The 25,469-nt window shown below is 39.5% G+C and overlaps 1 long non-coding RNA gene across 1 annotated transcript in view; it reads right to left on the minus strand.

Annotated features, from left to right (window-relative positions):
* Positions 1-2,757: 2,757 nt before the first annotated feature.
* LOC141131702 (uncharacterized) overlaps positions 2,758-25,469 on the minus strand; it is a 43,687-nt gene continuing 20,975 nt past the window's right edge. Inside the window, exon 3 of the long non-coding RNA XR_012242803.1 lies at positions 2,758-2,894. This is a non-coding gene — a long non-coding RNA (uncharacterized lncRNA). The remainder of the gene's footprint in view (positions 2,895-25,469) is intronic.

Consider the following 25,469-nt stretch of genomic DNA (forward strand, 5'->3'; position numbering starts at 1 on the left):
TATGCTACTGTATGTTTGTTTTTTGTTTTTTGGTGTATGTCCTTCTCTATTATTTCCCATTACAGGTAACTCAAACAAGCTCCTGAAGAAGCATTCAAATTTGCGAAACATGTAGAGCCATACAGAGCTATATCAGTTTGAGGTTATTTAATGGGAACAGAAGGGGTTTATCCCTTCCTCTGGTATAGGGGCTATTCCCCGATCCGTTCTCATACATTTATGTAGTGACATATAATACCAATTTCCGCAATGTACTGCGTTTTTTAAAAAATGTTTACGTTTATGTGATTCTTTTTTAAATTTGTGTATAAATAAAAGTTTACATTGATTTTTATGATTGGTGCCTACAAAGTCCATCTGTTTCGTTCTCCTTGGTATTTTTACCCCCCCCCCCCTTCCTTTTTTCTAAGACTTAAAATAGGACGTTGGCACTGCTCTACATATGAGACCTCCACAGTCCATCCTGTGATGAGATCTAATAACCCTCCAATCTTTCTTTAAGTTTTGGTTTAGTGCACTTGAGATAAGCTTTGAAATGTAAAAATATTATTTAATAGAAGAAAAAGAAAAAAAAGTTTACAAAAAAAGATATTATAACAAAAAAGAGACAATAGCAGAACAGCAAAACAAAATGGATTATTAATAAAAAATACTTAACAAAGTCCTTGGTTCTTTGAGTTCCAGCTGAGTTCGGTCAATGAAGTATAAAATTGATGGTTTAAGGAATGGCAAGGGGTGCTGAAATATTTTCTAATACATTCAGTCAGTTTTCTGCATGTGGTTATATTTCAGTTTTATTGCATGCCACAACCTAGTAACCTATATTTTATCAAGCCATGTGCTCTCATAAGTTGAATAAAAGCAAACCTGGTATTTATTCTTATGTGTCTTCATCGTAGGAGATGTAATGGGTCTAAACTCGTATATATTCTCATTTTTCATGTAGTTTTATCAGATCAGGATTTATGAAGTATGTGTACATTTTGCTCTGTAATATCCAGACAGGAATGTAGATTCCATTAAAAGAAAAGTAGGGCCAAAGCTCTCATCTGCCAAAGGGCAAAAACAAGCTCCTCAGGCAGTTGGAGGCATCATGAATTGACATGGAGATTTCCCAACTTGTTCTCTCCTAGAAAAGTATAGAAATAATTGATGGCCAGATATGTCTCTACCCTTTATTCCTTGGACAATATCTGCATCTATGGCCAACCATATTCAATACATTAAAGAGATAATAAATAATAAACAGTAACCAAAATCTCCTGCGCAGATTTTAATCTTTGACCTAACTGCCGTGAACTTCAACCTGCTTGGCTGCTGTGAATTACTGCACTTTGCAAGTCATCATTGGTCTTTGTACTGACTCTTTTAATAAGTCTGAATCTGCATCTTGTGAGTAAGATTCAACTGTAAATGCCAACTTTTTTCCTTTATTTTTAAATAACAAAAGGTACTTTGATACGTAGGAGATGCAGTATGTGCAATATTTCTTTATTATAATGAATTACAGCAGACAATGACAATAAATAATCTAAACTAACGTTTAAGTTAAATAGTTTTAGGTTTCATTACTCATAAGTTACTATTTACACTACAAGTATCAGTAGATGCACACATCCACTCCAATGCTTGTCATACACAGTACACTGTTTTGACAATTCCAAACAATTTCATCCAGCATATAACCACCCAAACAACTGAATAGATCAATGCAACCTGCTACTTCCATTCCTGCCATAAAAATATAAATATATAAACCATTGGTAGTAGGTTGATTGATTCTGTTGGGAGGTATTTTATTATAAAAAGCTGGGTGATAGTGGCTGAAATTCCCAGAAAATGGCCATTGAGGAAGCAGCTTGTCCACATAATAACAGTCATACAATGTGCCCATCCAGCATCCATTCAAAGAGCTGTAAACTCATTTTGAATGAATACAAACTTCAGCTCCAGGCATTTTTAGACACAAGTTTCACGTGTCACATGATATCCTTTTATCTGGTATGCCTTCTTTTACCTAAAATTGATCATAACATAATAATAAGCTGCACTTAGCTTTATTAATAATATAAACAATACATAATGTCAATTACTGTATATCATTGTTTGTACAATTATGGGCATTTTAACTTACATATGTGTAGCATAACAGTGTATTATAGGTGCATATGTGATACAAATCAAAAAATTTGTCTCTCAGGACCAACCATAAAGTAAGATGTTAGGTTTATTTTAAGTACATTTTTCCCCAGATTTTTTTTTTAATATGAACATGCCCTAATTAAAAACTGTTCTTAGTAATCTGATGTATCCAGCATGTGACACTATGAAAGTTATAACTTGCCTTAGGTCAGTTTAATAGATGTGTTTCTACCTGTTAAGCATTGCTTGTAAGCTTGTTATACTCTCTCTACCCATATTTGGCTTTCCTAATGAATTTAGAAATGCTATGTGACCTACGTGTGGAATGCTCATCTCCCAGTACAAATGACCCAGACACACTATGAATCGTATGCAGTCTATTTACTAAGCAGCATATTTGACACTATTTGGTAAACCGACAACCAAGGCCTTTGAGGAGTTATATGAGGTCTTTTGCTTCCTTGGTCCAGAAGTTTCACCCAAAGCTATGGGGGTTGCTTAGCTGAATTGGGGACTCCTCCTTTCCCATTTGTCCCATCAGTTGCCAAAAGCGATGATTCAGGTTCTGCACTTGGCAAGTTCCCAAAGAGCAGCCAACACGCATTAACTTCGGATGATGTAAGCGGCGAGCACGCCTCCGCTTCCTCCGCAGGGATTGATGGTGTATCTTCAAATCAGTGACTGCTGGAAAGAATAGAGGTTGAGTTGTTGCAAGTGCTTCAGCCAGGTGCTTTTCCCTCTCGTGAGGCTCTCTGAAAGGACAAAAGATAGAAAGGAAACAAAATCCATCATCAATGAATAAATAGTTTATTTCATTAAACTCAAGTACCCCGATGACCTTAACTCCAAAACCCAGTATTCGAATGTGGTCTGCTCGCTTTATCAACTATTTACAGGGCATCGCTTTCAGAGCTTCTCAAACTGAGGGTACTTCACATAGTACGCATGGCTTTTAAAGCAAATTTAGAGCAATAGTTAAACATGTATGCAGGTGATAAATCATATATAGAACAGTTTAGAAAGTAATGCTCAAAAAATCACTTATTCTGATATAGAGAGTACTGGTAAGCTGCAAAAACAATTAAGGGGTTCTTGAAATACACCGACAAACACTTCTTGGCAAACAGTGTCTAACAAAACATTATTTATTTAGCTTATTTATATCAATTACAGAGATATAAATTTCTATTTCATTAATTAATAAAACGTTGATAAAGGATGAAAATGCAGGCCATTTAATGTAGTATTTTTCCTTCTTTGTTCTATATTTGATCATCTTTCAAACAGACAGTTTCATTCTGTATTTATTTTGCTTTACCAGTTACTGGAGTTGATTTACTAAAAGCAAAGTGGATCGGGGTATTCTCATGCATCCCATGGTGTAACTTAACTTGTAACACATTGTTCCTATGATGTATAATGTCACCATCAATCTTGGTTACCCCGCCTTATGTTTATTGACCAGAGCTTATATTTTAAAGTTCTTTGTACAATTTATTTTTATATATCTTGTTTATTTTTATATTTCTTTTTCACAAAATAAAATAATTCTTTTTTTACAATAGATATTTGTCTATTTTTGCTGCTAAAAAGCCCCTATGGGGAATTTTGCCATGTTTTCATTCTGTATTTATTTTGCTTTCACCAGTTACTGGAGTTGATTTACTAAAAGCAAAGTGTAATAAGGAATAGCAGCGCTAACAGCAGTGATGTCAAATAGTAAGTTGTAATATAACCTAATTTAATACAACAAAAAATAAGAAAAAATGTCCATCTATAAAAAATGTGCAAAGCCTTAAGCCCATAAAAAAATCTTCATTGTGATGATTAGATACGATGATTAGATAGACAAATCCTCCACCGCACCGCAGTGATGACACCATATAAAATGCACGCTTACCCCAAGGCAAGCTATGAAAGCTTGCAACCTTTTACCCGGTTAGGGCCTTTATCCAAGAGGAAATCAGGGGGGTAATATTCCAACAAGCCTCACGGAAGGGGTCAGTGCCAGCACAAATCTCATACAAATCTCGTCAAATATACAAATCCAAGGTACCAAGATAGATGACACTCAAGGGTTCCCCAGGAAAAGGAAAGGAATCGACATAGTGCATTTTATATGGTGTCATCACTGCGGTGCGGTGGAGGATTTGTCTATCTAATCATCGTATCTAATCATCACAATGAAGATTTTTTTATCGGCTTAAGGCTTTGCACATTTTTTATAGATGGACATTTTTTCTTATTTTTTGTTATATTAAATTATGTTATATTACAACTCACTATTTGACATCACTGCTGTTAGCGCTGCTATTCCTTATTCCATATGTTTTTGTGTGTATCCCACTTATAGCGGCTGCTTTGATTTTCTGTTTTTTTTATATATTTATATTTTTTCGCATATTTTCAATAATTAATGATGGTAAATTCCTGTATCATAAGTTGCACTTAATTTTTTATTTTCAATAATTTCATACAGCGCGGTATTTTTTCTATTATTTAACTAAAAGCAAAGTGGATGTTCACTTTTTAAAAGCGAATATTGAATGTTTTCAAAAGACTGAGTTCCAATAATTATCCAACCATGTGCAAGCTAAAGTCCTGCTTTTTACATTTTTCCTTGCACGTGATGGAGTATTTAATTTGAACATAGTTTATTTACCAAACTAAGTGAATTTGTTTTACAAAGTGAATATGCTCTATTGTGTTAGTTAATCAACCCCAATCACTGGTTTATGCATAATGTTGATGATTTAAATACTTAAATTAAAGCCTGGATTGTGCTGCAGTTTTCATCTTGTTTAAAAAAGAAATAAATAAATAGAGAAGGTGAAAAAACAAACATGGTTCTTTTCTTTTCTTCTGGTGATATTTTTTTCATCCACAGCGTGGCCGTACTCCATACCACTACCTTTGGCACTGGCTTTGTGCTCACCACCACAGACCAATGTCACCTGTTGTAAACACAGAAGCCAGTTGAGGAAGTCTTCTACACTACTTGCTTACTCTGTCATCTTCTGTGTTTACAACAAGTGGCAGCGTACCTCTGCTCATACAGAACCCTCCTTGCCCTGCACCATCCCTATGACTGCAGGGGAGGAGGTTTGCCACACCCACCTTATTGCAAGGTCTCCTCTTGAACTAAGGACCACTGAGGACCTGGTCAGTAGCTTCTAGCTGCTCTTTAATAGCAGCCTCTCTCTGAGCCATTTTGTAATGGGGGGGTTTTGGGGGGGGATAGAGCTCCGTTATGGGTGGAGGGCAGGAGATGGAAGTGGTGGGAAAGCTCTGTACTTAGCGAAGGGGTTGGGGAAGATCTCTGTACTGGCAGGCGGATGGCAACGGGGTTGTGAGCCCTGCTACTGAGGATGAAGATTTTATTTTGAAAACCAAATCATGGCTTTAGAAAGTTTTCTTACAACTTCAGTGGCCACCCCTCTTTCCCCATCATATGAACCTTCAGAGAAGATGCAACATGTCTACTTTAGTGTATAAATGACTTTGTGCTAGGTATTGCCAACATGCTAACATATAAATATAATGTGAATATGGGAAAAAAAGCTGCACTCACAAAAATGTCTGAATACAAAACACACAAAATATAAACATAAATATGCCCTTTCCAACAACAATAAACAACAATCCGCAGTCAGTGCCAAACAATTGAATCAAAGATCAATACTGAGTTATTGCACAATATATGAAAATGGCAAATAGCAAGAAAGTTCAAATAAGATAAAGGTGAAAAGTATTTATTTGTGGTCACTTTAGTGCTTCCACCACCAGAGACAAAAGCCTCTTCCCAGAAGCTTAGGACCTCATAATCAAAGGTCAAAAATGCACATAAAATATCATGGGGGTCCAAAACATCAACCACCACACAACATGGATAGTTACTTACACTTGGCCCAATGCATAAACCACTGCGCAGTAAGGATGATTACTGCAGAACGAGGAAACTACAATCAGGGGATCGCGAAGACATAGTGTATGTGTTCAAAAGGTAAGGGGGGGCGACGGTTATCATTTTATATTGCCTCAGCAAATTCCACAAACTTTACAGAGAACATGAACTACTCACAGCAGTCTCTGCCCACCTGCTCCGCTCTGCCCACCTGCTCTGCTCCTCTCCTTACCCCACTGTGTGGATGGCCCGGCGCCGCTGCTATTAGAGGTAATGGCAGAGCACTCGCTGCCATATCCACACAGCTGGCTGCCCACCCATCCTCTCCGTGTCTCCCCCCATTGCTACTGACAAGAAAAAGTCAGCTGACAGGCTGACGGCCAACAGCGTTTGGGAAGGACCTTTCTGCTGAGCAGAGACCCCATGTTGAAAGAGGGATCGCTATAGGCGTGACTGACACTGAGAGAAAGTAAGTGTCAGCGCCACTAATCCCATCTCCACCACCCCTGCCTGTGCTAACCCCCTCCCTACCGCTCCTGCCTGTGTCTATCCTCCCCACCACCTCTGCCTATGTCTAAAATACCCCCTCCCCTCACCACCACCACCGCCGCCGCCGCCTCTGTCTGAACCCCACCACCACTGTTGCGTGTAAATCTGACTTCCTAATAAATTTAATATTGGTTTTAATTGACATGATATAAAATAATTATATGTATGCCTTTTCCTTTATTCATTGTAGTTATATTAAAAGATACACTGGCTTCAAGAAAGCAAGATTTGATTGTTTTCTTGTTCAAAAAACTTTCCCTACATTTTTGGAAACTTTCTTGTGAACGGAAGAATTGTTATCTAGCCATCATCAGTCTGGAGATTCCTATAGTTATAACTGCCTGTACAGCTGCAAATGCAAAAATCTCCACTAATAAAGACCATATACAGTATATCTGTAATAGTGGAACCATTATATTGTGTAAAGAAAGTGACTTGATTATTACAAAAATGAAATACAGCTAATTACTACATGGCAATTTCCTTCCCTTTTTTTTTTTTTTTTTTTTTTGGGAAAATCATTAATCGTATATCTAGTACAGAGACGATTAGGTCAGCAAAACAAGCTTATCATAAACATGTTTTTCTTGTGCATGTCATTTTTGCCCGGTGATGAAATAAGTGATATTGACACTGTTGCCCCACAAATGAAAGGTATAGTACACTCTGTTCATGTCCAGATGAATCTGTAGTGTTGTCATTTTGTGTTCACCACATTAGGCAGGCATTGGCTAAATTGACAGGCCTCTTGCTACTGATATTGTGCTTTTATACTTCTAGTACTCAGGCGTTTTGGCAGCATTTCCATAAAGTGTATGCAGTGTATAAAGCTGTTCTCTGATATGTTCCTTTTAATAACGGATAGTGTAGCCCATTTGCTATAGCGCTATTTGCAAAGAGGTTGATTTAATAAAGCAGTGGAAAATACTCTCTTAACAATGAGATTGTTCACTTAGCTAACTGAATAAATGGATATCAATTATCCAATCAAGTACAAGGTAAAAACCTGTTTTACATTCCTCTGCACATGACTGGGTAATCAAAGTGAATATAGCTCATCATATTCAATAACCAAAGTAAAGTATCATCTACTTTTTTAGTAAATCAGCCCCATGAACTTCGATCTACAATTTACAATTTTATAGAAATGTATTTGTAATACCTCTGTCAGCATAAATTTGTAGTCAGGTGCAGTCTACTTTCTCCACTGCAGGTGGCGCTCAACCGCAGCTGCATTTCAGGGGGAGTGGAAGTCAATAGGAACATTGCTGCAGGTCCACACCTGTACCCGCAGCCGCCACCACCCGCACAGAAAAATGCGTTGGATTATTTTGGGTGGCAATAATCCTTAATGGCACGCCGTACACACTGGAAATCGTACCCGCACTGCATTTGCAATTCCCATGCGAGTTGTGATGTCAGAAATGGTCCAGAGACACTAAGTTTCTGGAGGCATGGCAACCCATTTAAATGGCTGGGCTGCTGTGCCTACGCAAAACACATCTCACAGTGCCGCAAAGGTTTGAATCCAGGCAAGTTCTATTCTCTGCCAACGGACTGCCAGCACATCACACTGCACAACACCACAAATGGATTACATTAAAGTAATAGAGTGTGATATTAGGCTAGGTTTACTCCTTTTCCTTTCCTCTTTAATTCAGTTTTTAATGTGCTTTCCAATGCGCAGTGATGCAGGTTTCACTCAGGCGTTGTTGCGCATTTTTATGCGGATTTATGCATCATGTATTTATCATGTTGGCTAATAAAAAAACTATTAGGCTTGTTTTAGTTTTGCCACTGTTGCAGCATCATGGCCACAGCATGTGTACAGCCATGAGAGGCAATATGTTTAGTGTTCAGGTGGGCATTTGAGGGGCAGTAAAATCACAGCTTAACCGCCTGGTTTTACTGCCCCCTGGCAGCATGTGTGAATGAGCCCTTAGAAGAACTGGTATTGGAGCCTTCTCATTTAGCATTCACCTAGTTAGTAAACTGTAAGGAATGTTATGGAAGCAATTACATCAAATGAAAAGTGATGGCCCCTGAGGGCGCACTATCGTGTGAAACGCGTTGAGTGGAGCTTTTAGCGCGACGTCACGTGGCCACAGTGGAGGTCTGGGTGGCGGCAATTGATGTAAGTGCAGCTTGTTTTTATCCTGTTGATTCAGATTCGGTTACCTCAGATTGATCTCTGCAGTTATTATCAACATTACCTTTATTGCTGCACAATCACCTGGCAGCAGCATCGGCGGTGAGTGGCATTGCATGTGGGTGAAGGCCGGTGATCGTTTGACACTTTTTTCATACAGAGTGGCACTGAATTCACGGGTGTAATTTCCTTATTGTCAGTTTGTAGCAATATTACACTTTATGGTTTTCTTCCTTTTTTTGGATATATCCCGAGTTCCAGTTTAAAAGTTGACGTTTGAATTTTGTGACTGGAGGAAACAAAAGCTGTTTCCAGGATATGTGTTCTACATGCTTTTTTGCTGCACTTGATTGGGCAGCCTGGAATTCTGGTGAGTTAGCAATCCAGCTGATCGAAAAATTGGAAGATCATTCATTCTCACACTTCACCTTGTAAAATTTATGAACTTTTACCACTATTTATTTTTTTAGCACTTTATTAAAGCATTATTTATGCTATTTAGATTTATAGCGCTGCATTTTTAAAATGTTTTTGTTTATTATAGAAGGATTAAATATATTGCCTTTTTTGCTAGCAGCTATATTACAGGTGTATTGTGCTGACTATATTTTGTCTTGGGAATAGGTCATCTGGCTGCAACCAATAATTTTGCAGATCCTGTATGAAGGTTGCCTTAACTCTGGCCTCAGCTGACTTTATGATAGACGCAGCGCGTGGAAGCCTCATTAATATTTTTAATTACATAAGTTAACCCTCTTACTTTTTGCTATGTGTCTTTTATCACAATTATGGGGAAATAGATGCCAACCTAGTAAGGAACCTTTACAAAAAGAAGTCAGGGGTTACAAAATACCCTGAACAAATCCAAGTGCCAAACATTCTTTACAGTAGCTAAAAGAATTTAAGGTCTGTTGCCCTCTAAGAAGCCAGAAGCTGATCAGAAACCCTTAAGCCACGTACACACGAGCGGAATGTCCGACAGAAAAAGTCAGACGGAAGCTTTTCATCGTCTGTTCCGATCGTGTGTAGGCCTCATCGGACTTTTTTTTTCGAAAATTCTGACGGACCTAGAAATGGAACATGTTCTAAATATTTCTGACGGAGCCAATTCCTATCGTGAAAACCGCTCGTCTGTATGCTGTTCCGACGGACCAAAAACGACGCATGCTCTGAAGCAAGTACGAGACGGAAGCTATTGGCTACTGGCTATTGAACTTCCTCTTTCTAGTCCCGTCGTACATGCTGTATGTCACCTCATTCAGGATGGTCGGACTTTGGTCAGACTTTGGTTTGACCGTGTGTAGGCAAGACCGCTGCAATGGAATTCGGTCGGAGTTCCGTCGGAGAAACCTTCAGAGTTTATTCCAATGGCAAAACCGGTCGTGTGTACAAGGCATAAGAGACCCAGGGAAAGAACAGGACAGGGGGTTCAGATAAGCTACCAGGGCTGATGGAGTGAGGAACATATCACAGCTGGCCAACCACCATCTGATCACACAACCAAGCTAGTGAAGCAGGCAAGTTCATGATATATAGGCTTTCTGAAAAGATGTTTTTTCAATATATATTTAAAGGCTTGGATGGTTGGTGGATGCCTGATGGCACACAGAAGGCTGCTCAATTACAGTTGTGATAATGCTGTGCTAGACTGCATGCTTATGGTCTAGCAGTCGTCCGAGTAAATCATGACCTGAGATAAAGACCCCTGTTGGCTTGTATTACCAGCATCTATAATAAGTTGAATATGTAAGGAGGGCAAAGATCTGTCACCTATTTATGCCTTTGGCAGTAAACTTGTATGACACCAAATTCTTTCCCCGGTCAGCATTACATTGTCCTATTGATATGGTAATATAATAAACTATCTAGTGATATACTAAAATCTCCCTGTGTCTCGTTTGCACATTTTGTATGGAGTTTGGAATGTGCTCCTGCTTATTATTTCATGTATAGCAATGTATAAGGTATTGATGAGGTAATGGAACTTTATCAATCAAGGATAATAATAATAATAAGTAGGGTTGCACTGATATCGTTTTTTTACCAGCGAGTACAATACTGATACTTTCGGTCAAGTACTCACCTATACTGAGTACCGATACCTTTGCAGTGCGATTTGAGCCCATACAAAATGAATGGGCTCAAATCCCACTGCAAAGAGTAACATGCGATTTGAACAGGAATGTAGTTTGATGTCCGAATCACGTGTGGTTTCCAGCACCGCTCCTGTGTGAACCTAGGCTGAAGCCAATATGACAGGCCTGGGTTTACACAGGAGTGGTGGGGGTAACCACATGTGATTCGGACAGGAATCACACCGCATCCCTGTTCAAATAGCATGCGATTCTTTGCAGGGTGATTTTAGCCCTTTCATTTTGTATGGGCTCAAATCGCACTGCAAAGGTTTCAGTTAGCCATTGCATAGTATCGGCATCGATACCAGTAACGGTGCAACCCTAGTTCTAAGTTAAAATTGTTTAATTGCATGTTTTTGACAAAGTGTGCAGGGTAATACATTGTACAAATATAGAATTCCCCTGTTGAAGGTCATTGGACCGAAATGCGTAGGGCGGCTTTTATAGACCCTATACACTGCTTTTACTTTGTGATCACTTTTTATATGTATTGTGGCTTTTTATGAATAAAAACACCCAGAGTTACACTATGTGGAAGCATTCCTTCCTTTTTCCACATATCCTGGAGAACTAAGAAACCACTTTGCTTTTTGGAACCCATTCTGGCTCTGCTTCGGTGGATAAAGAGGGGACGTCCCGGCCCTGTAGAGGCTCTACCCTTGCCTCCAACACTTCACTACTTTGCCCAGAGTGGCATTAAGCTCCATTGATTCTATGCTCATGGCAGTAGAATCCAACCTTTCTGGTAAGCGTATTCCATCTATTCGCTTAAGTTGATGATATACAAGTTGATGGTTGGGAAGCAGACAGGATCGATACACAGATTATTTTTTCTCACTGCGGACTGTTGTTCCTTTTGGATTATATATTTCCTTTTTTTTTGGGGGGACATTACGTCTACATGCACTTTGAACTTTATTCACTATTAATATATGTGTGTTTTAGCGCTACAATTTATTCTATATTTGTTACCTTTTAGTCATATGGTTTGTAGCAGCTGGTTTTTGTTCTTTTGGGCAGCGCATTAATCATTCCTTTTATCACTAATACATTGTACAGTTACACACCAATATTCGGATTCTTTCTCTTCCCAGCGTTCAAAAGTTTTGTTGATCCTAAAACTGTTCTCATTGGGTTTGATCAGTTGAACTGGTTTTTCATTCCTTACCTTTCAACCCAAAGCAAATGCATCATTTTGGGTGAAGGTCTTTTCTTTTTTTTATTATTATTAACTAAAACAAACTGGCTTATTAACTGAAGCATTCAGAATAAGAATTCAGAATATTCTGAAGCATTCCGAATAAATAACAAGATACCCATGCTGGGGAAAAAAATGCTTTGACTGCCATTGCTGATCTAAAAATGGTAGTTTCCTGACTGACAAGAATATTTAAAAAGAGGATAGCATATTTCTTTGAAGTACAGATCTCCTTAAGGCTGGGTTCACACTATTGTCGCATGTGGCTCACAGCAGGGGTCTGGTGCATCCCCGTTCACTGTTTTAGGTCTGATTTCAGCTTGAATTCGGAACCTAAAATGGACCAAAAGGCGCACAGGACTCCTGTGCATATTTGCACCAGAGCCGCAGCAGAGATATGTGAACTGGCTCCATAGAGAGCCGTTACAATCTCCTACCACCCAAACTGGGTGCGGGGAAACCCGCATCCAATTTGCATAGGTGTGAACCCAGCCTTAAATGAGGACAAAAGAGTATGATTATAAATCACAAAATAGACAGTGAATCAATATAAAGCCATTGAATCCACTTTTGAGAATTCTAGCACCTGTATTAGCATAACAAATAGTATGATAAGAGCTTGACAGATGGAACTACAGAGTTTGCAGTAAGCAAGGTGAGGTAGCCTAAAATGCAAGGGGGCAGATTTTTTTGCCTCACACAATAGAAGTAGCTAGACCAGTGCAGTAAGCAATGGTGTAGAAGGAGCAGCGTGCTCATCAAGGCATCATTTACATTTTTTATGACAGGAATAGATATTCAGATTAAGTTAAAGGGAAAACTTTTTTTTCATTTTGGATAGAGTAAGAAAGGGCTATATTTAACATAACCCCTGTCAGATTTTTTTTCGGCATTTTTGCCCCAATGCGAAGATTTCACTTTACTTCTTGTCCCAAAGCCAAACAGGAAGTGAAAGGAAATCCCTACATATTAAGGGAATTCCTTGGGGACCCCCAGGTAACCAGAACTAGTGTCCCCATTGGAAGATTTCCCCTCTATTACATTTCTGGGGACATCCCAAAATTTTGGATTTTTATTACACTTACTTTCAATTATAATGGTACACAGGACAAATTAGCGGGGACACAGACAGCAATAAAAACCAACAGGTGTTCTAATCCCTCTCCTTTCTATCCAAAATTAAAAAAAATGCCTTGAGTTATACTTTAAGTTGCAAATTAGGAAGGGACAGTGCATATTTTTTTCACTTTTTAAAAACATTCATGTTTCAATGCAAGTCTACAAGCCTTTCTTGGGCAAGCAGTAGCAGTCATGATACTCATGGCCATCAGACTGAGAACATCTATTGGGAGAAGAACGGTATTGAGGAGGAAATCCTGGGATTGAAGGTGAATATTGCTTAAAAGTCCAGTGGAGATCCACAATAAAAAAAATATATAATTTGGCTAGAAAATGTATCTTTTCTGCAAAAGTAATCTTTTTGCTTCAACTAGAAAGCTCAATAAGCCTGATTACATACTATAGAAAAAAAAAAAAAAAAAAAAGAAATAATTTCATAACTGCACAACACTCAATGCATATTTCTCAAGGTAGGAATTTTAAGAGTCCCTTGGCTTCAAAATAAACCTCTGAGCTAACAATAAATTGCAAATCACCCAAGCAGTAGGAAGAAATGTATGTGATCAGCTAAAGACAGAATGCAGGTGAATAAAAACCAACGTATACAGTAGGGATGGTTAAGACAGACACGTACTGTGGGAAGAGACAGACACGTGTGCAGAGACTGGACAGCTCATTTTCTAAACATCTAAAGTCTGTTACAGTCTTCAGTACACAGGAGAGAGTGCAAGTATACACGTTCACACTCTGACAGCCAAACCCAATACCACAGGGACACACTTCAATAACTACCACACTCTCCCGAACACACACTAGCTTGTGCACTTAGAACTCCACCTCATCCTGGGAGTAAAATTAACACAAAGTAACAGAATAAGTGGCTAATAACACCATCAATTCAAAATAGTATTTTGTAAAGAGTTAGTCCACCCAAAACTGATGTTATTTTCTTTTAAAATGATGCTGAAATATTGAAGGACTCTTAGCGGTTGATTTATTAAAGGCAAAAAGTCTGTGCACTTTGCAAAGTGCAGTTACTCCAGAGTTTAGTAAATGAGCAGAAGCTCTGCTGACTTCCATTATCCAATTAAACACAATTAAACACAGTTTTTTTATTTTCCTTGCATGTGATTGGGTATTCTTTTCAAAGTGAAACTTTCCTCATTTACTAAGCTGTGGAGTAACTGCACTTTGCAGAGTGCACGGCCTATTTGCCTTTAGTAAATCAACCCCTTAGTAACCCTACCGAATGTGATCTCTGCTCCTGAGTTCCCAGACCAACTCACTTGCTAATAAGTTATAGTAGAGCTATAGTCTCCTATTAAAAAAAATAGATGGCAGCACATAAAGTAGAAGTTCACCCTAAAACTAAGATCTCTAAAGCGACAGACATCCACAATCTAAGACTAACCTATTTAGCCCTGTAAAGAAGAAATCGCTATATATGCCTGTTTTGAAGCCACTCTGGTCCTGTCTCCAGCAGTGGTAGCTCTGTGCAGGAAACAGCCAACAACAGTTGTGAAATGCCAGAGAAGTGACCCATAGACTTACTATGGGGCTTTCGTTGTCGTCTGCCTCCTCTGCACATGCCTTCATAGAGAAGCCGTCACTGACAGCTCAGCGTGGGACCGGGACAGCTTTATTAAAGGTATGTACAGAGATTTCTTCTTTACAGGACTAGATAGGTTAGTCTTAGATTGTAGATGCCTGTAGATTTAGAGATTTTAGTGTTATGCCCCGTACACACGGTCGGATTTTCAGATGGAAAATGTGTAATAGGAGCTTGTTGTCGGAAATTCCAATCGTGTGTAGGCTCCAACACACGTTTTCCATCGGATTTTCTGACACACAAAGTTTGAGAGCAGGCTATAAAATTTTCCGACAACAAAATCCGTTGTCGGAATTTCCGATCGTGTGTACACAAATCCGACGCACAAAGTGCCACGCATGCTCAGAATAAATAAAAAGATGAAAGCTATTGGCCACTGCCTCGTTTAGAGTCCCGACATACGTGTTTTACGTCACCGCGTTCAGAACGATCAGATTTTCCGACAACTTTGTGTGACCGTGTGTATGCAAGACAAGTTTGAGCCAACATCCGTCGGAAAAAATCCTAGGATTTTGTTGTCGGAATGCCTGATCAATGTCCGACCGTGTGTACGGGGCATTAGAGTGAACTTCTACTTTAATTTTAGGGCATTTTCACATACAGTTTTTGCTTAGTCTCCTTGCAAAGTTTCACAAATATCTGTTGATCCTGCAAGTGAAGTCCACCTTTTGTAGTTTCCTTTATTGGGGTGACAACACTGCTGCCATACTCCTGAATTCAGAGAAGTACTGTCACCCTCATGTATACTGTGCTTTCTAGGATTACAGTGGGATGAGAAGGCATTTGAAAGGTGCGTGGCTATGTGAGCCTTGTATATCAAACTGGTTTCGGAAAATGCAGATATGCCTGACTTTACCAAAATGGTTTTTGTATTAGAGACCAAGAAAGCACCTCCGAACTTTCCAACAGGAGATTGGAGTAAGGGAATATTGTTTGTGCCATTCAGATCAAAACATTTTTTAAAAACCAAATACAGACTTATTCAATACAGTAAAAACAATACAAAAATTAAAAGACTATATTTTTATAGCCATTCACGACATATCACCAATGTATAAATGTAGAGCCTGGTGGATCAATCAATCAATCTTACTCCAATCTCCTGTTGGAAAGTTCAAAGGCGCTTTCTTCATCTGTAATATATACTTTTGGGGGATAGTGTCCATTTTTTTGCACACAGTCCTTCCACCCATGTATATACATACATGGTTTTTGTATTAATTCATTAAACATTAAAATGTAAACTATTAAAGTGAATTTTTAGAAAGGTTCACTAAAATAAGGTAATAACAGAATAACTTTTATTTGCTGGTGGATTTCCTGAATGCTGGCTCTGTAAATGTAGCCTTTGGAAAACATGTATTATATTCAGCATAAGTTCTCTTTCACAGTAGTATGTCCTTATTGATTAAAAGTCAGCCTATTTCCAGACAGCCATAAAAACTGATGACCTGTAACCCTTCTTTACTTTATTTCAAAAGTAAATAAAAATAAAAATGTGCAGCTATAATACATTTCTGTATTATTTGGTACAATATTAAAACGTTATGTGTACTTGTTGCCCAGCGCAACCAATCATGTCAGATATAATTGTATAACATGCATCGGAAAGGTCATAGGTTAAGTATTCATATGCAGAGCACATTCCACTTATTATTAATATTATTTATGAAAGGCTTGTATTTCCACAAATTCATGCTTTGGGCTTCCAGTTATACAGTACGTGTCTACAAAAAGCTTTTTATATATTTGTTTTTTGTACACTTTGGAAAGAACAAATAATTTCAGCAAATGCCAAGCTGCCCATTACTTGGACAGTTTTAATAGACCTAGGGGTAAATTTACAAAAACTGGTGCACTCCGAATCTGGTGCAGCTTGTTCAATTAATCTTTGGCAATAAAACCTGGAAGCTGATTGGTTTCTATGCAGAAGTAAGCCTAATTTTGAGAAGTAAGCCTAATTTTGCACTCTCCAACTTTAGTAAATAAACCCTTTAGACTCCTAAGGGACAGACATTTTACAGCATACTGGTAGATTACTGAGACATATTCAGCCAGTTCAAAAGTGTTTGTTATTTATTACTGATAAATTCAATGGCTACCAAAAGATGGTTACCAATGTATTCCAATCGAAAAGGTGGCCTGTCGATGGTAAATGTAACCAGTGGCTTGGCTGAGTACCTAATAATTCTTGCCTTCTTGGCATGTGACACAAATGTTTAAAACCATACAGCAGAAACACATACTGGGGAATTCAATAAAGTCCTAAAGACAGTTTCCTGTTGGTAGTTTCTGTAAGAGCTACCTGTGCGTAAATCAGGCAAGCATTTCTGCCAACGTTGGTAACATTCCAACACCAGTTGCAATTTCAGGTAGTTCTAACTACCACCATTTTAAGAACCTGTTGCTATGGCAGTGACAGAATCTAAAAGAATTACTGCCGGTACTATGGTTAGGAAACTGATGGTAATTAAGGACAGCTGGCGTACGAAGGTACATCAGCACACAGAGGGGGCTGTGCTTGTGCTGGGAAGCTGTCCTATGTGATGGCTTCCAGAACAGTGCTCTATCCCTGGTCCTATTCAACTGTCAGCCAGGGGATTCACCGTCCAAAAGCTAAAAAAAAAAAAAAAAAAAAGGGGGCGGGATACTGGTGATTATCCAAAAATCGCAATGTCCATACTTGTGTAATTATGTGTCACTGGGTGGTTGGAGCCTGATGGGGAGGAAAAAGACTAGTTCCCCATCAGGTCTGCTTTGCTTTTGATTGAGAGGGCACGGCAGTGGGTGGATCCATAACCACTATTCAATCCAATGGTGGTTTTCAAATCTGCCCACTGCCATGTGCTGCCAATCTTTATTAAAGCAGACCTGATTGGGAACTAGTCTGTCAGTTCCCCATCAGGCCTCTCCCACTCCAGTACAAAGGTTCTCAGTCATGTGCCTGTCAGTGTGATGGGCACAGTGGCCTGTGGAGCATCCAGGGTGGACACTCTGTCCTCAGTTCAGGCACCATTTTCATATACTTGCACCATTTTCATATACCTATATCAGGCAACAAATTCATATACTTATCTCTGAAAAGTACATGAATTGGGCACGAGCACCAACACTTTCAGTGCTGTGCACCAACAGAATTCTAATGGGTGTCTATGGAGCCCTTTATTAATTCTCCTGATAATTGCGATCCCCACGTTTATTTTGTATAAGAAAATCAACCGATGTAAATGGTGCTGTCAAAAGATCTGTACAGGCACTACTGAGCAAGACTTGAATAAATATTAGGAATAATTAACAAGTTTGGATTTTACAACATTTACCTCTGAGCTCTAAATAAATGTGTACTTTGCTTTTTGGTGAACTTTGTACCAACAGTGTTTTTAGTCTCCCATAATTTGACAATACCAGGAACAATAAAGGTTACCTAAAGAGCAAAGTAACCAGTAGGGTTGTCATAGGTCTTTGGACTTTGTATGTAACAGCTGTTCCCATGTATTATGGGCCATAGGCAAAATAAAAAAAAATGACATATAGGCAAAATTTATAATTAAAAAAAACATATATTTGATATGATATATATTTGATGCAGTCTGTCGATAACATAACACAGAAGGTTTTGTTTCTCTAATTCCCCCTGAAAAGAATTCCACCTGCAGAAGATCTGTCCATCAACGCTGTTTAGCATGCACTGGGGAATCTATGGATTTCTTCTGCTCTATCCAGCTTATGGCCAATATGTTTACCAGGTGATAACCATGTTAGGATAGAACCTATTAGATTTTCAAAACACAGACTACCAGGCTGGTAAAACTTTTAATGATCAGAAACAAAGACTGCCCCAAAGATCTTTTCCAGTGCAGGTTTCCTGAATACATAAATGTCCACATATAGCATGGCCCTCTGATTCTTCTTGTACCAAATTGTAATGTAACTGTAATGTCTGCCTTTATTTTATTAAGCTCTGCGCAAACTGTTGTCGCTATATACGGTAAATCCTGTATGATATTAATATTAATAATAGCCTAATAAATTACCTGTTGCACCATATACCCTGAGCCCAAAGATGATGTGTAGCATATTGATATATAAGTGAGTATCCTTGGATGCAACAAAGAAAACACTTCGGGGGGGGGGGGATTTACTAAGACTGGAGCACTGGTGCAGCTGTATATAGTAACCAATCAGCTTCTAACTTCCGCCGGGTTCACACTGTTCCGACATGAAAGTCGTGCGACTTTGCCAGGCAACTTCAGCATGGCTTCAATGGGACTTTGGCATGACTTTGGCGCGATTTCAAAGCAACTTCAGGGAATGCCTGTGTAATCTTTCTGTAATGTCGGATCCAATTCATATCAATTAAGATGGGACTTGGATGCGACTTCCATTCAATTCTATGGGCTGAAAACGGACAGAAGGCAGACCAAAGTAGTGCAGAAACCTTTTCTAAAGTCGGACCAGTTAAGACGGCTCTCATAGGGAAACATTGATTTTTACATGTAATGCGACATGTGCTCGCAAAGTCGGAGCGATTGTAGCACCAGTATGAACTGGGCCTTCAGTTTGGTCAATTAAGCTTTGATAATAAAACCTAGAAGCTGATTGGTTACTATGCACAGCTGATTCTGTGTGCTCCAGTTTTAGTAAATCTCTCCCTTTGAATACACTTTTCTGCTGCAGTGCATTTGCAATAACGCACACATCAATGCGCATTTTACTGGAATGGGTGATACTGCATGTTACCCGAGCTAGTGTATTTATTTTAAATGGTACCCCAACACAACACCAATGCACATGTGTTGCAGTGCACCACAACACACAATACATTATCATGTGTTGTAGTGGGCTGCATTGCCAAAAAAGTGCATGGTCATTTTTTTTTTCAGACGTTTTGATGGATTATCAGCTTGTTCAATTGAATGTACTGCGTTAATGCATTGCATGTTAACTCCTTCAGATCCGCGCTATAGCCGAATGAGGGCTACAACGCAGAACTACTTTGCCGGGAGTACGTCAATAGACATCCTCCCCTTTGCGCACTCCCCGTGTGCCCCCTGCAGGGCGCGCAGCGCATGCTTTGATCACCGAGTCAATGAGGCTCGGATGATCACAGATCGGAGGCCCCTTACCGCGTAGCTGTCAGCCAATGACAGCTGTTCATGTGATGTAAACAGAAGATCGGTAATCGTCAGCGTGAGGAGAAAAAAAAGCCAATCACCCACTTCAGTGCAAGGGATATCGGTCCCGAAGAGGAAGCGGCAAAGCCATCTCATCTGTGCCCACCAATACGGCCTTCCAGTGCCACCTGCCAGTGCCTACACAGTGCCACGAATCTGCATAAGTGCCAGCAATCAGTGCCACCTATCAATGCTCACCAGTGGTGCCAATCAGTGCCTCATCAGTGCCACCTAGCAGTGCTGCCTATCAGTGTCGCCTACCAGTGCCGATCAGTGCCCATCACTGCCACCCATCACTGCCACCTATCAGTGCCCATTAGTGCCAGCTATCAGTGCCACCTATTAGTGCCCTTCAGTGCCACCTATCAATGCCCTTCAGTGCCACCCATCAGTGCCACCCATCAGTGACCAACAATGGCCACCTATTAGTGCCCACCAGTGCCACATCATCAGTGCCCACCAGTGCCGCTTATTAGTGCCCACCAGTGCCGCCTATTAGTGGCCATCAGTGCCGCCTATTAGTGGCCATCAGTGCCCATCAATGCAGCCTATCGGTGCCCATCAGTGCAGCCTATCAGTGCACATCAGTGCAGCCTCATCAGCGTACATCAATGAAGGAGAAAACTTACCTGTTTGCAAAATTTATTAACAAAATATAAAATGGTTTTGTATTTTTTTTTTTAATTTTGGTCTTTTTTATTTTTTTTTAACAAAAAATAAAAAACCCAGAGGTGATCAAATACAACCAAAAGAAAGCTCTATTTGTGGGAAAAAAATGATAAAAAGTTAATTTGGGTACAGTGTTGTATGACCGCGCAATTGTCGTTCAAAGAGTGACATCGCTAAAAAGGTCTGGGCCGGAGGGGGGTTTAGGTGCCCAGGAGGCAAGTGGTTAATGTGTGAAAAAAGTGCATGTATGCCCCTGAGCGCAATGTACCAGGACACCAAGGTCTGAATAGACCCCTAAATAATAACATTCTGTGCAAATTGAAACAGACTTTCCAAACTTAGCAACCAAAAAATAGGAGAGGAGAAATCAAATAAATGTGCTGGGCAAAAAGATGTGAAGATGAAAGAGGAATGGGGAGGGAAAAGATGTGGAGGAGGGGGAGAGCGAAGGCTGCCTGCAGTTTTACACGTACACTTGTGCTTGGCTAGTGAGTCATGCCTGCAATGTCTGTGTGTACTAAGGGATATATATATATATATATATATATATATATATATATATATATATATATATATATATATATGATGTCCAGTGTTAATTAATTTGATGTACAGCTAGCAAATATGAAATCACTATATTAATATCTTGCTTAAAAAATAATAGATGCTGCAAGCTATTTTGTGGGCTTGGAATTTTGGTATTAAGGCTTTTATTTGATATTGCTGCTTCCATACAGTAACTGCCTATGGAGATAAGCATCCGATATTATATTCTTTGTTACAACCCTCTGAAAAAAGTGTAAACTGTGCCAAAAGCACAAAGTGCTTTCTTGGATGTTAACTATGTGATTAAATGCAATTTTTTTTTTTTTTTAATTCTTCTTAAATAGGGCTTCTCCTAAAAACTCTTTATACTCAAATACTGCACTTGTAGTTTAAACACTGGTATCTGGCAATGTCCTTTCTACTACGTCTGTAGGGATGCCAGAGTATAATGCGGTATTAAACCCAAAACCATGTGGTGGCTGCAGTTGTTTTCTTTTTTTAGGCTTATTTCCCTCTGTTTTACCCCGGTGATCTAGTCAGTAACACACCTCCTGTATTAGAGTGCGTACACACTACACTGAATGAAAGAGAAAATGAGACACCATAGGCGTGCACACAGGGTGTGCCAGGGGTGCCTGGGCACACCCTAATCACCCATAATTGACAACTGTCCTGGATGACATGCACATTACTGGGCTGAATCTCCTCCCCCAGAAGTTTCAGGCACTCCCAGCTCACAGGAGGACTGCAGGAACATCCCCAAGGTGGAGCCTGCCTCCCTCTGGCTTTCTTCTAGTACTGCAACTAAGTTTCAGTGGGTGGGATAGGGATCCGCCAGCCTCGGAGATCGCACTTGGCCACCTTCTTCTGGTGGTGTGTCACCTGTGTGCTGAGCAGAAGAAGTCAGAGGGAGTGTGTGCGGAATATATATATATCTATAGATATATATATCTATAGATATATATATCCATATATATCTATAGATATATATATATATATATATCATAAAATGTGTGTGTGTCTGAGCTTTAGGGGGCACACCCTAATGCAATAGGCCGCACACACCTGTGAGACACCTTTGGACAGAAGCATTGTCATTCTGGGAGAAGGGGAGTGTTAGATGCACTAGCAGGTTTAGATGCAGTAAAATTGAAGCCAAACTACAGCTCACACTTAGTTACAGTAACAGTTTTTTTTTCCCTTTTGGATAAAGGTGTTACAGTAATAAATAAAAGTTGACCATTGTAAGCACCCCTGCCAGTGGTAAATGGTTGGCTTCATCCTTCTAACTGCTACATCTTCACTACAGCGTGTTCTGTTGAAAAACAGTAGACTTACTTGCCAGATCACCAGATGAAAATAAAAGAAATACAATATAAATAAATGCAATATAATAAATGTTTTCTTTTGGGTTTAATACCGTTTTAACTGTAACTTTTCTTAAAAACACCCCCCCCTCCTCCCACCTATCCTGCATACCCCGTATATAAAAGATCTGTGGACTATAATATATATATTTCATCCACTCCGGTCTGGTCATGTGATACTGTATCTCTGGCTCCCCATGTTTAAGGCAGCGCTTGACAACGGCTTTGAATTCCGAGAGCTGTGACATCACCCATAGGCTTCTATGGCCCAGCCATTGTCGGCGCTCCCTCCTTTGCCCTGCAGCAGCTGCACACTGACACAGGGGAGCTGCAGGATCACATGATAGGATACAGGGTATGCAGGATAGGTAAGAGGAGGGGGGAGGGAACATTTTTAAGAATAGTTAGAGTTAGGCTTTTCTTTCACTTTAAATCGTTACATTTGCTTGAACAATGGCTTTAGTCTTTATGCAATTAATTATGCTTAAATGGCTGTACTGGTAGATCCACAACAGCTGGAAGACTGAACGTTATATATACATTTGCCCTGTGTTACATAAATACATAAACTTATTATGGGTTATGATAAAGAAATACATTGTATTATCAGCTGTGTAGGTTACCTTTGACTTCATTTATGTTTACTTGGGCAAACGGAGGTTCAAGAGTCTGCAACAGACTGGTGTTTGTATTAGTATTCCTAATTTATGATAGTAAGCAATTCATCTAATTCAATCTCCAAAAGACTCAATGAGCACATCATTCACATATGTCCCACTAAAACTGCACAGGTCTAATTCCTGTGTTGGGAAATTATTTACCAGATGAGCAGAGTGCTTTGCAAATTCCTGTATCTCTAAGCAGGTTAATTTCTCACATTGATAAACAGAATCCCTGGACTTTAGTAACCTATGCCTTCCTCATCATTTATTGCTGGGACAGCCCCAGAATATGCAAATGTTTTCTTAGTGATTACATGTGATAGCAATAGTGACTGTAATTCCAGCAGTGAATAGGGAGCAGAAAGGAACTGTGTTAAAAAAAATGTAGTTTTAGTTATTTGCTTAACAAACAAATTACTGCATTGGTAAAAAGAGCAACGTCAAATTTTATTGTGTTAATAATACTGACACACATTACTGGATGAGTCATTCATTTGCTATTTGCTTTCTTCCTATTCTGCCCACTTCAAAATGTATTACTGCTAATGAAAAGACAGACACAATATAAGGAGGGTCCACATAAAATAAAACTCAGATTTTTTAAAAATTTTTTATAAATTGCTGATTAAAATGTAGCTTTACTTTTAATGGCCTTCCAAGAATTTATATTGATACCCTAAAGCAGCCATTCTCCATAAGAGGTGGATATGGGTTCTTTGAGCTGAGAATTATTTACCCTTCCATCTGATGGTACCTGCATAGTTTCAGGACCAATGCCACTTGGCAGGGCCAGCAGCATGATTGCAAGGGTGGCATTCGGACCACAACTGCAGGGGAGCCATTCTTCCCCCTGACCACTACCAATGTCACCCAAATCGTCCTTTCCGCTCCTACCAAGACCTCCTGCTCTCTAGCTCCCTTGTTACCTCCTCCTATGCTCGCCTCCAGGACTTCTCCAGAGCCTCTCCCATCCTCTGGAACTCCCTGTCCCAGTATGTTCAGTCAGCCCTTACCCTGTCCACCTTTAGGCAATCCCTGAAAACTCACTTATTCAGGGATGCCTATCCCACCTCCACCTAAGAACCGTATCCGAGACACCTTCACCAGATCACCCCCTGCAGCTATCACCTTTTGTGCCACCCCCCCTCCCATTAGATTGTAAGCTCCATGAGCCGGGCCCTACCGTCCCTTCTGTATTGAACTGTATTGTAATTGTACTGTCCCCCTCTACATTGTAAAGCGCTGCGCAAACTATTGGTGCTATATAAATCCTGTAATATAACAATAATAATTTTCCCAATGACCCCAAATTGACTAATCTGAAAAGGGGTTCACTGAGACCCTTTCCTCTGCGACAAAAAGTTTGGGAAAGGCTGCCTTAGAATATTACTAAAGTCTAAGCATTTTTCACTGTAATGGTATAAAACAGTCACGCTTAACTGACATATGGAGCATCAAACATCTCTTAGTGAACAGTCCTTATTAGATAAGAGTGATATAAAAATCAGGGTGATAAGTAGACAGTAGTGCCAAAAAAATCTTAAAGTTGAGATTTGTAGTCCATATGCAGACTTCCAGACACAGTATAGTCCCCTTCAATCCCCTGTGCAATGAGAACCTGTTTGCTGATAAAAAATGCCTGCTTACCAGATCTACTGGACCTTAAAAAAGGACAGTAATGCTTGTGGCTGATTACCCCGCCAGGACCTTTAGGTTGCAATCCGATCAAAGATCTGTGATCCTTTAGGTGATCTCTCTCACTCCCGATGTTTAGGATATTCCACTCAAAAATAATAAAGAAAACTCTATATCGTGTGAATCCAACAATTTATTGGTTTAAAAACATTTCTCATACATGTAGCAATGATAATAACACTGACCTGTAAAAAACATGCAACAAGTGCCTGCACTTCCGGGACTCGTAAGTCGCTATGATGTCAGCACGTCATCCGCCCTATGCGTTTTGTCAGAGATTGACGTTGTCCTGGGGCATGGGCGACGTACTGCGTCATCGCCTTTTATACAGAAGATCAAAACCAAGCCTAGTTCTGATACTCGAGGACTCAGTTAAACATCATCTCATTTTAACATTGATAGGCTCAGTTGGACATCAAGCCTCATTTTGAGGTTAAGCCGGACATCAATGGTATTTCTTACAAACTAACAAATCCCCACCTTTACACTCTGAAAAAATTTAAATAAAGCATATAAAAGAGCGAACCTTAAACTATCAAGTTTAACTATTT

The sequence above is a fragment of the Aquarana catesbeiana genome, linkage group LG03 (assembly GCF_042186555.1).
Source record: "Aquarana catesbeiana isolate 2022-GZ linkage group LG03, ASM4218655v1, whole genome shotgun sequence".
Classification (NCBI taxonomy): Eukaryota; Metazoa; Chordata; class Amphibia; order Anura; family Ranidae; genus Aquarana; species Aquarana catesbeiana.